A 10,021-nucleotide genomic window follows, 5' to 3' on the forward strand; every position below is an offset into this window, starting at 1 on the left:
ATTGTGGCTCCAGGGCGTCTTTGGATGGCCCCTCTGTCTCCCTTCCTGGCAGTTTTACCTGCCAGTTAGACCAACCAAGGAGCAACAGGTATGCAGCCACTCTGACCCCAATCACCTAGATCCAGGTCAGGTGTGGCTGCTCAACCCACACCAACCCCACAACACATCAGTATTTTTCAGAGCAGTGTGATCAAATAACACTAATGCTTTGGGTGGTATTGTAGCAGTTTTCCTCATACTTGAGTAATTTAATCACTTCAACACTTATTAGGAGTTTCACATTGGTGAAAATTGCTACTCATACTTCTTAATACACTTTTCCACCTCTTTGGCTTACACAGTCAGAGAATTCCTTCTCTTTTAGCTTCAAAATTATGAATTCTCTCCCTCCCTCACTCTCGAGCTCTCTCACCCATGGATGATGTGAAGCACCTTTCACACAGATTACCCCAGGATGTGAGATTTATTAGACTGAAGGAGCTTGGGACTTGTCAAGACAATGAATGTAAAAGGGGGAGTGGGTGGGTGGATGGGTTGCGTATGGGGTGGGATGGGATGGGGTGGACAAGAGATGACACTTAAGTCTGGACGCCAAAGTGGGACCGCCACCGGATTTTAATTATTGAAGTGCGTTGTGGGTTCACCCGTGAATGCATAAGCGGACACTCTGGAGCACTTGGGACCAGACAAATAGAAAACAATATGAATATACTCTGTATCCCCCATACTCTATAATCCACAACACCATCGCTACGTCTCTCAAAGGAGAATGGGTTTGATTCAACTGTGAATAAAAAGGAGCATGCGTAGCATATACTGTAGCATCTGCGAGTGGTTTTCATGTGCGCAAAGGTGCATTTTCTTCTACCCTGGCGTTAATGCCGAAATGAGGTGAAATATCAAATAAGCGCCATTTGATCAGCAGAACCAAAACAGCAGCAGCAGCAGCAACGGCAGCTTTTATGAGGTTTGTGTTGTTAGCGACTCTTAAGGGGCAATGGTTTTAATGCATAAAGGACGGATATTAATTTACAAAACAGGGAAGGAAACATAAAAAAATAAAATGAAAAAACAGTAATGTGGATTGTTTATATCCGTATCGGTTATTGGGATAGGAAAGTGTGAGAGAAAGCCTGGGTGAGTGAGGGTGATTGATGTACTTTGAAAAAGCCTCTGCGAAAAACGTGTCAGCTTTCAATAAAACCCCCTGACGTGGATCAACAACCTTCTTAGAAACGGCACATAAAATGCATACCAAAAGTCTCGGTTCTCTACTCTCTTCCCTCCAAGCCCAAGCCAGTCTTGAGAAGTTTCGGTCCTAATTATTCTGAAATCCGAGACTCGTAAGAGTAATGTTTGTTGGATTAACAAAAGTGTCAGTATTTGCAGCAATTCACTTGAGTGGCTTCTGTCCACCCTCAATCCACCACAAGCAATAGCATTCAAAATAATCTGACCATGTCAGCGGCTTCACTGACTGTAGTGGCATCACTTACTGTATATACAGTAACACATTTTGTGTATCATTCCATTTAATATTTCCACCATCTGGTTTTGTGCTCTTAAAAATTCAAAATGCCACTTGGAAGCATTCAAGGAGGATAAGGCATGACTTGAGAGATCGTCATCGTAACTAGATAACTCATTTACAAAGGGTTGTGGGATGAGAAGGGGAAGGAAGAATAAAAATAATTATCGGAGATTGAAATGACTTTATTCATGACTTTATTCATGGTTTTGGTAGCATGGTAATCTAGGTTGCCGGATTCTAACAAGCGACCCAACTACTTAATGGAATACCAGGGCAGATGAGGACAATGTGTGATTGATTAGATACATCGAAGCTCGAGTGTGGGCTGTGGGGTCCTTTTTATGGCGAACGCGGGGTCTCGGCAGGCCCTCGGTCTTGGATATGAGAGGGCTCATAGAATCTGAGGCCACTTAAAAAGTCAAATTGGGAGCAATTCAAGTCAGTCGATACCAATTAAATTGTGGGATGGCAGTACTGACAAAAAGTTAGCCATTGGAATTCCCATTTTATGTCGTCCAGCTATTTTCTACTGTACTGCAGTGTCTATGCCCTGCAATGTAATTTAAATACATTGGGGTGAATAGATACATCACTGGGTTGCTTACAGCTTAAAAAAAAAGGTTTACCTGTGCTGTCAGCAGGCATACAACACAGAGTATTTGTATGCCACTGCATCCAAGACGGAGTTAATCTGCAAGTGGAGTTTAAATTCTCAATCTGCAATGCCCCTCCTTAGCTTTTTTGTTCAACAAGACCGCCACCAACCCCCCTCTTTGGGAAATGATCTTACCATGTTTTGATCAATAAACTCCTAATCACCATTACTTCTCCAAGTGGGGAAGAATAAACCACGGGCGAGACCAATAAACATAGAAACAAACATGTACTTTGAAAATCATAAACAGAGAAACATCTGACGACAACCTGTATTTGACAACATATAATAAATGGATTGCTTCCTGTTTAGTATTGATCATGTTTGATGCACTGAATGAAATTCAAGCCCTTTATGCTTGAATTTAACTTAAAACACACTTAATTACATCTGACTTGTCAAGTCTGTCCTTCAAACATGTCACATAGAGTAAAGCTTTGGAAAAGCAATCTCAACACAAAGGTCTTTCATAAGAGATGTTTTTTTTTTTGGGGGGGGGTGGGGGACTAAAGATTGATATCATGGCATTTCGGCTTTATTAAACCAGCTTACCCCAGAGAGCAAGGGGAGGACATATACTATATGAATGATGAAACCACAGCTTTGCAAGCGTGTGGTACAGCATGTGCTTGAGCAAAACAGGGGCTTTGCCATCACTAACCTCAAAAAGCGGGGTACACACTACGAGATAATCAAACCGATTTTGATAAATAGGTAGATAGGTAGGTAGATAGATAGATAGACAGATAGATAGATAGATAGATGGATGCTTTATTGTCATTGCATATTAAAACACAATGAAACTTAATTGGACAGCAACCCACTTAGCAGCATAAACAAAAAATGTATATAAAAATATAATACTCATAGTCAGATAAAATACCATAAAATAGTCAGATATCCTGTTTATATAATGATATAATAAACAGTCAGTCAAATAAGTTAACATAAACATTGAGAGTTATTGCAATGGCATTAGTAGCAGTTATATATTGCACTTGGGGACGGAGTAATTGCTTATTGGGGGGGGGGTTGGTTTTAGAAGCTTGTTCACGGCTCTGGGGAGAAAGCTGTTTCTCACACTGTTGGTCCGTGTGCATATTGTTTTGAGCCTGTCTGAGTGGAGGGTGGTGAACAGGGGGTGTCCGGGGTGTGAGGGGTCTCTCCTGATGTTAGAGGCCTGTTTGTAGAGACGAGTGGATGTTTCTTAGCTTTGGGAATGGGGAGCCGACAATCCATGAGCAATTTTGACTCTTCGCTGCAGGACTTTCCTGTCTGCTGCAGTGCAACAATACTACCAGATTGTACAGCAGTATGTCAGGATGCTCTGATATTGCCCTTCTAACAATCGTGAGCCAATTTTTTGATGGTTCAAAAGAAAATCGTGATAGATCATGCTGTGGTGTCAGTGACAGTCACTGTGTAAGACTGTTTTCTACTTAACCTGATCTGCTCGTAGGTCTGTCCTGGCGGCACCTATTATAAATCGAATGTATTGAACATGTTTATTATTAACGATTCCATATCCTGTAGTGCGTGGAGAAACCGAAGGACTACCCAGGATGCAGTCTGTGGATTGTCATGTGGGAAACACCGAGAGCCAAGCTGGGAGCAAAACTTACTAAACGGAAGACGACATAAATATAACTGCAGACATGGAGGCAAATGCCAACGCTGCGAAGCATAAAGCAACATTTACAGTCCATGTTCATGCCGTTCATGACTTCATCCATTGTTTTTTCTTTTATTCTTTTGGATTTTCTGTAAAAAATAGTGCAAAAAATATCGAGCAAGATTTCTGGTTTGAGATTTCTTCCCTCTGGAAATCTTGCGTAGCCACACCTCCATGTCAAATCTTGTGTGGCTTCAGGAGATCAGGATTCCAATTGTTGGTGAAGGAAATCTATAAGTGTGTGGTGTGCTGTTTGGGCAAATCGTTGCTCTCCACACACTAAAGGAACAAAACTGTTAAATGTATCACAATACACCGATCAGCCACAATATTAAAACCACTACAAATAACCACTAATATTGTGTAGCTCCCCCTCGTGCCGCCAAAACAATTCTGGCATGGTCTCCACAAGACCTGTTCCAGCACATCCCACAGATGCTCGAACTGATCTGACCCTAATTGGCCATCGGCCATCCCACCGGCCATCCTAATGATGTACAAGAAAACGTGATTCATCAGACCAGGCCATCCTCTTCCATCCTCCTCCATGGTCCAGTTCTGACACTCACGTGCCCATTGTAGGTGCTTTCGGCAGTGGACAGCGGTCAGCATGGACACTCTGACTGGTCTGCTGCTATGCAGCCCCATAAGCAGCAAGCTGAGATGTACCGTGTTTTGACACCTTTCTATCATAGCAGCATTAACTTTTTCAGCAATTTGTGCTACAGTAGCTCTTCTGTGGGATCAGACAAGACAGCCTAGACTTCACTCCGCCCATGACGCGGTCGCTGGTTCAATAGTTGTCCTTCCTGGACCACTTTTGGCCCTTACTAACCACTGCATAACGGGAACACCCCAAAAGACCTGCCATTTTGGAGATGCGCTGACCCAGTCATCTAGCCATCAAAATTTGGCAAATTGTCAAAGTCACTTGGATCCTTACGCTTGCCCATTTTTTCTGCTTCCAACACATCAGCTTTAAGAACTGACTGTTCACTTACTGCCTCATAAATCCCATCCCTTGACAGGTGCAACTGGCACGAGATGAGCAATGTTATTCGCTCCAGCTGTCAGTGGTTTTAATGTTGTGGCCAATCAGTGTTGTGGCCATTATGTTTGGGTGACTCTCACATTTTTAACGTCTGTCAAGATGCAAAAAATCTTGTCCTGTGGGGCAGGCTTTGCATATCATCTACTTTGACTTGATTAAAGCAAACAGAGAAGATAATTGATCAACATACTTTCTATATGTTCCGTAATACTGTCAGGTTTTCAAATTGCTACATTCTTGGTTCAATGTTTCTGCCGCTACAGAATGTATCGCATAGATACCTACGGTCTTAGTGAACTGACTTGTTCGTTTAGCAGAAACAAACATGTACACATACAAGGAAGAAAATGTGAAGTACTGTACAATGATGCATCTCCCCCTAGGTCCTTGTCAATGTTGACACGCCATTGCTTGGGGATCTATTATTTCTTTACTGCTGATAATGCCCACTGTGTGCAACACCTTTGAGCAGTACTTCCCTAGCTAAAACATCCTGGATTAATGGACCTATTTTTTTGCAAAAATACAGGTAGTTTTGCTCATCCTCAACTTAATAACGAACTAGTTTTCAAGCGTTGTTCCCAGACTTTGCCTTTGACCGTGGAATGCAACCCAGGGTTACGGCAATGATGACTTCAGTTATGGTGCTTGGGCTGCGGTGAAATTGGATAGTGAACCAGAAATACACTGTATGATGGAACACAGCTCCAGCAAACGGGACAGATAGCTGCCAAGGCGGCGGCACACTGGTTCTCTTCACTGGACATCCGCAGGTGTACTTTTCTCCAGAGCCCAGACCAAACACTATTAATGCTGCCAGGGGTCTGGTAATTCTGTGTCCTTAGCTTTGACCTGCGTTATGTCCCAGCTACATTTGAAAGCATAATGGACAGTGTGCTGGCTGGCCATCCTTGCCAATAATGCCTGATGACCTGGATGACACGCTGGCTTGATGACGGACCCTCCAGTTTGCAATATGGTCGGTCCAATCAGAATTTATTTGTCCAGCTGCTTATTACTTTGCCAAACAGACACCCAGAGATTTCAAACCTGGAAGTAAAGATAGTTCTCCATAGAGGCTGGTTTGTACCTCTTCCACAAACTACTCAAAACTAAAGGTGTTTTCGCAACACAGGAACTATTTCATAGTTCGAAGAACCTTTGGAGGAACTAAGGACAGTCCGCCCGGTCGACTCTCATCGCTCTGTGGGGACCAGCCCACATACAAAATCAAAAACTTTGAAAATTGTATTTATATTGTAGATGTATTTATTTCATCTATTTTATTTTCTAACGTTAACTGAATAAAACAAAACATCCCTGTGCAGTGACCTGATATCAGCCCTTGCCTTACGAAAGCAAACTTTTCGGAGCGAATTTTTAAATTACATCTAGTAGATCTAATATGATTGAAGATTGAAATTTTGCCTCAAATTTGTTCACAAATACATTTTACACAGTTCCTAATTCCCCTCAGGGAGTCCTCAGAACAGTTTGGTCCAAAAATGCCCTGTTTCCCCGACACCTCTGTACAACATTCTTTCCCAAGTCCCAAGTCACGCCCCAAGGCTTTGGGACACAACCCTGACATTTAACCCTCTCCCCCATGACTCAATATCCAGTCCTCCTTTCCCATGCCCCCTTTTTCAATACCACCATTTTCGCACCATCTTTTCAGAATGAGGCCCTTGTCTGACCCGCTACACTCTACCAACTCAAAGGCAGACCCTACACACTTCAGGCACTATTTTTTGGCAGTGTATCACTTTTAAATAAATGGGGGTTCAAAGGAATCTATTGTTGTTTTATTGATGCTACCTTCAGTGACCATTAAAGTTGAAACCTATATGTTGCATATACTGTATATATTTAGAACATTTGCCGTCTTTGTGTTTGGATGATGAACTGCTTTGTGACGAGAGCTATTATAATGTAGATCACAGTTTTTGGAATGGTTAGTGCCAACTGTAACATGTTGCATTCTCAAACTAAAAGCCTTCTCATTTGGCAATCTTGAGACCAACTAGTGTTTAGGGCAATACAAATATGCTTTTATGAGGTAAACAAATTCTGTAATAGGGGTTCTAGTTGGAATTTTACAAATTACTTCTCTGGAAAATAGAGATGAGCAGGGTGCAACAAGTTGTCAATTCAAGCAATTTTGTCAATGTTGCCACAATTGCCTCTCGATGGTTTATATCCGAAATAGGTTAGAAAGCTTGTAAACCATTTTAAAATCTTGCATAGCATGATGTCTCATAACGTTCAATGTCCACAATGAGGTCTTTCTGGTTTCTCAATTATTTTGTTAGATTACAGCTTTTATTAGCCACCAACTGACACAATATACTGTTTATCATGCCCTTCACTTTACTTTTCAATTCAAGGCATCTTCTCCTTCACCTTGAAGGAAAACGCTTTTTCACACGATTGTGCCTGTCAAGGAAAAGCCATGAGATCTGAACGATATAAAAAGAAAAAATAGCAGATTTGAGGATTATGTGTGGCAGCTTGGAATGGGGATTAGGGGTGCTTCTGCACACATGGGAATCTTATTAGTTTGACCGAAAAGAGGGCAACGTGACACGGAAGTAGTAGTATTGGAAGTAGCTAGAAGCTATACACCAGAAGCTATTCCATAGCTTATGTGCATTGTTTTCTTTGCTTATAGCTCATCAGCTTTCAGCTCATGCTCAACTAATGCTTTGTTTTTCCCGCTTTGTGTGGATTTGTGAATGGTGTATTGGTCAGTGTGTGTGTGTGTGTGTGTGTGTGTGTGTGTGTGTGTGTGTGTGTGTGTGTGCTGCATGACGTCCAGTCGACTGGCGTCACCTCGTTGAGGTGTTTCGTGTGACCGCCCTGGGCTCCATACTGCTGCCGCCGGGGCTCACGATAATGATCCTTCCGCAAGTTCAACTACGGAAAGTTTGTGATGACTTTTACTTCCTCTAGAGTCTAGGACGTCAAGTTTGATGGTCTTCTCAACACCTGGCGCAGGGGGAGTCGCGGAGTTGAAGAAGAGCGAATCTGTTGCGTTATCTCCGGCTTCCCTCTCTTGTGGACAAACATTGCTTGGTGATGAAAAACAAATAAATGTGTGCCGCTCGTGATTTTTCCCGGGAATGTCGCCACCAACACCCGGTCCTTACTATTCAGAATACACAAGGGCCTCGGGATCAATCACCTTTGTGTTACCTCATTCAGCAATACATAGTGACTTAACAGACATTTATTTAAATGAAAATCGTCGATCTTGTAGCTTTAAGCTACATGACGATGACTTATTTCTGTGGTAGGGATAACTTTGACTCAATAACATATTTGTGTATCGATGTCAATATTGGTGTTGACCCCACGAAGACCATATGAAACATCAACGCAATGTGAGACGGTGATTTGGATTTGTCACTGGACTGGATAGTACACTGGCCGCAGAGACCGACTTCCGCACCGTCAGAATTGGAATCGGAATCGGAATCTGTTTATTCAGCCAGGTTCATTTACATATTCAATCAATTTGTTATGGTGAGATAATACAGTTAGCAAACAAATTCCAAGATCTACACAAAATGACCAAATAAAAAACAAAAAAAAATTGGTAAATATACGTTGCGGTCGTGGCGAAAGACTCGTTTTACTAAGTCACTCCTGAAGAGCCGAATCCCCAAAAAGTTACAAACTTTACATCACTAACTACCTTGACAATGTATGCTATTATTACTACCCTGCTTTTTAACTACAGTTTGAGAAAGCAAGACTATCAATTGTACAGTCTCCCAAACGCTAGCGTTTTCGTGAAAACGGTTCTAGGATACAGTTGTTTTTTTCACATACACTGGATCCTAATCCCAATTACACGAGATAACACAACTTACAAACTCCAGCCCTTTCCGTTCCCAGCTCTCCGCTGGGCCCCCTCACGCCACCTTCACAACAAATTAGTTCCCTCGTCATGTGGGAACCCGGCGGACAAAAAGGCGGAGTGGCTTGCCGGCCGGTCTGAGCCTGGGCTTTTGACGGGCATTAACGGATTTATCGACGGGCAGAGTCAGCAAGGTCACGGCCAAGGGGAAGTTTGGGACGCAAGCACATTCTCTTCCAGCTTCATAAACAACAACGACACAGGATTCCCTTAATTTTTGAGGCCAATAAAAGAGGCTGAAAATGTGTGTGATTTTTTTTTTCGTCATTTTATTACATTTTATTGAGTCTTGGGAGTGTTTGGTTTAGTTGAGTTTATAAATCTAACAGCGCGGAACAGAGCGGCTCGCGTTTCAAGAATGCAGGTCTATTTTGAGGTCTCCGGGTGGGAAAATAAAGGTAATTTCAATGAAACAAAATAAAAAGGGATGTCTTAAGACTGATCAGAGACAAAACGGAAGATCAGAGCCGTCGTGGCTTTATATTTTTTTTTCCAAAAATCTTCTGCCATCGCCTCAGGCTAATTCTTGTAGCGGCAAATGTCTCTCGACCTATAATATTGTCAGAAATCATGACTATGAATGAAGCTACCCGGGGTCATGTGAGCATATGCTGTTTTTTTTTTTTTGTTTTTTTTTTAGTTTTTCAATAAATGGAGCTTGTTCATTGTGGTAAAACAATCAAATCGTGACAAAAAAAAAATGACTTGAATAAAATTGAGGAGAGTGCTTGATGGAAGCCAATGCTCCGTGGAACAATATGCACATGTCCAAATCAAGGGAGTGGAAAAACATAATTCTTGCGAGAAAAAAAAAAGAGGAAGAACGTGTTGTTGTCTTCCTCTTCTAACGTCTCTATTTGTCTCTGTCAGTTAAACACAACTCCCTCTCTCCCACTTCTCATTTTATTCCTTTTCCCCATCCCACTGCCCTGTCATCTCGTCCTCTGTCAGTCTGTCCGTCTGTCTCTCTCTTTCTCTCTCGCTCTCTCGCTCTTTCTCCTTTGTCACATACAGATTTCTTCCTCAGCGGCCTGTAATTGACTTGACAAATGTTTGCTGTTGGGCAGAGCCACTCACAATATACACCCATCCATTTTAATGCGGCAAAAGGACCAGGGCAGCCCATAACTCATAGTGGAGGTGGGGCAGAGCACGCTGTCCGTCATTTGCAAATTTAGAATAAGAAATAA

This window comes from Zeus faber (assembly GCF_960531495.2).
Source record: "Zeus faber genome assembly, chromosome: 10".
Taxonomy (NCBI): domain Eukaryota; kingdom Metazoa; phylum Chordata; class Actinopteri; order Zeiformes; family Zeidae; genus Zeus; species Zeus faber.